We start from the raw sequence: 4,362 nt of genomic DNA, 5'->3' as shown, positions 1-4,362 counted from the left end.
TGTTTGAACAATAATGGCCTGGTCTTTGTCTTATTTGTGTTTTTTGCTCCTTGATAAAATCAGCCGTGAATGACACCATCTCACTGCGTGTGAGCCAGGGACCCTCCTGGTAAGGGAAGAAATAGCTACAGATATTAGATATTGAACATGTGGCATCTATTCATTTTTTGGGTGACGTGAGGCTATATCCTAGTCATTTCCTGGAATTTTGTAACTCCAGTGAGCGGGAGAGCTGACTCTCTTAGGACCTGTGTTTTACCAGGAAGTATTTAGTCCCAATTACTTAACTTCTTAGCATCTCTCCCATCCCCAAGGTGCGAGGACCAAGTCTATAAATGAAAGCCTAGCCTAGCCTAGAAAGCTATTTTACTATGAATATATTGAGAATATAAAGGGGCCAGTGAGATAGCTCAGTTGGGAATGGCACTTGCTATCAAGTGGTCTCATGATCACCTGTGCACATGCTCATGCAAACACATATATGCACAATTTAAAAGGGAACAGGGAGATGGCTCTGCTGGTAAGTGTGATGACCGCACAAGCATGAAGACCTAAGTTCAGATTCCTAACATCCACATAAAACCAGATACGGACCCAGAGGCCCTTGCCTGCCATGCGGTGTGGCTGGGTGGACGACAACCAGAGGCTCAGGTGATAAGCAAGGGTGTGGTGGAGATGGGAGAGAGAGGTGGAATGGTTTGTGTGCTATGAAGAGGCAGAAGCCGGGCGTGGTGGCATCTGTCTTTAATCCCATTACTCGGGAAGCAGAGGCAGGTGAATTTCTGAGTTTGAAGTCAGCTTGGTCTACAAAGTGAGTTCCAGGACAGCCAGGGCTCTACAGAGAAACCCTGTCTCAAAAAACCAAACCAAACCAAACCAAACCAAACCAAACCAAACCAAACCAAACCAAACCAAACCAAACAAAAAAAGAGAGGCAGAATTGGAGACTACAGGGAGGGGAGGAACAGCCTGATATGAGGGGCCTGCAATACCATCTAAGGCTGCAGCCCATTGCTAAGGGCCATGTCTGTGTCCCAGGTCCTGCAGCAGTAGAGGTCTATGACAATGTCTGTGCCCCATGTTACCAACAAAGTCCATGTGGGTGTCCCTGGTCTGGGGTTGCTCCCTGGGGCCAGGTTGATGTCTGTGGACTGCATAAAGCTGGCCCTGCCCCTCCCCTGGGCAGCTTGGGAGAGCTGGACCTGGTGGCTGTGGGAAAGTGGAAGAGAACTGCCCTGAGCCCTGAAGAGCAGGAGAGCGGGCCCCACCCCATGCCAGGGCAGTGCTGGTGAGTGAAGGACAGTTGGCCCTGGTGCCATGGATGCAGGAGAGCTGTTGGGCTGACCTAGTAAGGTGATACCCAGGCCCAGATGCAGGGCTTTGAGATGTCCCACCCGAACATCTACCTCATCTATGAACTGCTGGAGCATGTGAAGGGGCCAGTCCTGCGGATCCAAAGCTGCAGGATTGCCATGACACAGAGCAACAACTGGATATCTGAGAAGAATCCTGGTGAGGAACCAATATCGATAGAGTAGCAGAAGCCAAGGCCTTTGAATCAAACCAAAAGCTCATTGCAATGAACACTTGCAAATAAAGCTGTTGTACTGTGTGACAAACCATGACACACTGTAGCTTTCATGGCAAGATGGTTTTGTTTTAATATACATTACATATTATAAAAATATATTTAATATAAATATAAATATGTTTAATATATGAAGTATATAAAATGTGTAATATGTATTAAATATATAAACATATTTAATACAAATATATTTAAATATATTTATTTAACAATGTAGTATAGTTAATTGTATATCCAATTTATATTATTTTATATAAAATTAAATATTTTATATTTAATTTATATTTAACAATATAATATATTTAAAAAATATATATTGTTTTCTTTTGGTGGGAGGAAGGTTGCAAGGGCAGAGGGTGGCTACGGAGGGAGGAGATGTGTGACATTGGGGTGCATGAAATTCACAAAGACTCAATAAAAAGTTAAAAGCAGGCCAGGTAAGGTCCCATGCTTTCCTGGTGCTTGCTGGTCAACCAGTCTGCTTCCAGGTTCAGTGAAATATTCTTTCTTGAGTAAAGGGGAGAGCGATAGGATACGTGACACCCTCTTCTGGCTTCTTCATGTGCACACAGGCCTGCACAGCCAAACACACAAAGTGCACTCATCTACCTACACAAAGGAAGCTACAAAGTGGCATTTTTCTTGAATTTAGGACGACCCTTCCCCTCATTTGTAGCTTAGTAAATGATACAACTCTCATCTGCTTGTTGGTCCCTACATTTTAATGTGAACTTTAAGCAATTATTTGGGACCTTGACTTTTTTTTTTTTTAAACAAAATCTCAAACATTCGATTTTGCCCATAAAGACTATGGAGCCAGATGTCTCAGACAGAGGAGCGGGGAAAGCCTACTAGCTCAGAGAGGCAGAAGGCGCAGCAGCTCATCTTCCTCCTCAGCCAGCATCCCCAAAGAAAAGCTCTCCTTTCCACTGTCTCCCCAACCCCTCCAACGGAATGCCCTCCCTTCTACTTCCTGTGCATCTCTCTATCCATCCCCCTGACTCTCTCTTACTCACTTTTCCCTTTGTTCCCTCCCTGCAACTGGTTGGTTGCTCCACCTCTTGACCTATGGTTTACAATAAATAGAAAGCTCTTGGATCAAAGGCGTGTGCTAGGGCTGAGCCACACCACAACTAGAAATAGGGTTTCCAGTAAATAACACAAATCTTGGGGCTCACAGTGTGATCAAATACCCTGCAACACTTGACTTTCTATGAGGTGAACCTAAGGGATAAATGAATGAAGAGAAAGCTTGGAGGAGCCACAATGGAAGATGAATCAAGAGGCTCTTGAAACTGAGCAGGTAAAATGAGGAAGATATCAACCGATGGTAACACAACACACACAGAGGAAGGGAAGTGACACGTGAGAGACACAGCTGTTTGGTGGACATCAACCATCACAGCCACAATAAGCCTCTACACTAACATTCAAGTGTGGAAGGTCAAGTCCAAAGAACATGATCATCTTGCTCAAGGTTTTACTGACCATGACAGGAGAGGCTAGATCAAGATGTTTGCCGCTGTATACTATTCCTATTAAATTTTCTTTTCTTTCTTTCTTTTTCTTTTCTTTTCTTTTTTTTTAAAAAAGATTTATGTAGTATAGGACGGGCATGGTGGCGAACGCCTTTAATCCCAGCACTTGGGAGGCAGAGGCAGGCGGATTTCTGAGTTCGAGGCCAGCCTGGTCTACAAAGTGAGTTCCAGGACAGCCAGGGCTATACAGAGAAACCCTGTCTCGAAAAAACCAAAAAAAAAAAAAATTATTTATTATATATAAGTACACTGTAACAGTCTTCAGACCCACCAGAAGAGGGCATCAGATCTCATTACAGATGGTTGTGAGCCACCATGTGGTTGCTGGGATTTGAACTCAGGACTTCTGGAAGAGCAGTCAGTGCTTTTAGTCGCTGAGCTATCTCTCCCATCCTTAAGTTTGATTCTTAATTCTAGTAAGTCTTGTATGTAAAAAATTATCTGTGCTAGGTGTGGTGGCCCATGCCTTTAAACCCAGCACTTGGGAGGCAGAGGCAGGAGGATCTCTGTGAATTTGAGACCAGCCTGGTCTACATAGTGAGTTCCAGAACAGTTACGGCTACATAGAGAGACCCTATTTACAAAAACAAACACAACAAAACAAAACAAAAATCTGAAATCAGCACATGTCTTACAATGATAACATGTCTGATTATTTGGCAATTTTCATTTCTTCACTGGCACAATAACACTCTAAAATATCTTGAGTAATAGATTGAGCGGGACACCTACAAATGGATCCAAGAATTGGACCCACTGAAGGTTGAAATTCACTGTCCACTTCCTGTCCTAGCACATCTTTGGATGTTCTCTCCCAAGACCATCGGTTCTGTCCTAATCCCTCTTTGATGGAAGGAAGCTCTGGTCTTATAAGAGTGGAGAAAATGTAGACCCTCACCCTGAGTTGGTTTGGGGGTTAATGTGGACTAAGATTTTGGGTTAATGGCTACTTTTTAAACCACTAGCTCATAGCAGGACCAAGGCTGGTTGTAGGCCTAACATGAGAGAGGCTAGTCACCCATCCTTCACGCCCTCCTCGTTCTAGGGGTGAAGCCAGCTCCACGAACACGCCCCTTTTCCTCACCCTGGCTCTCCTCCTCTTTCTTGTGACAGCTCCTCTTGTGACAGCTGCCCACTCAACTCCAGGGTTTTTGCGCCATAATCTCCGCCCTCTCCTCAGGGACCCGCCCCCTGCCTTGCAGGCCCCGCCCCTTTCCATTTGAAGAGCTGGCGGCG

Source organism: Mus caroli, unplaced genomic scaffold, assembly GCF_978045245.1.
Source record: "Mus caroli unplaced genomic scaffold, Mus_caroli_1 scaffold_16, whole genome shotgun sequence".
NCBI lineage: Eukaryota > Metazoa > Chordata > Mammalia > Rodentia > Muridae > Mus > Mus caroli.
This window is presented reverse-complemented; position numbering follows the sequence as displayed.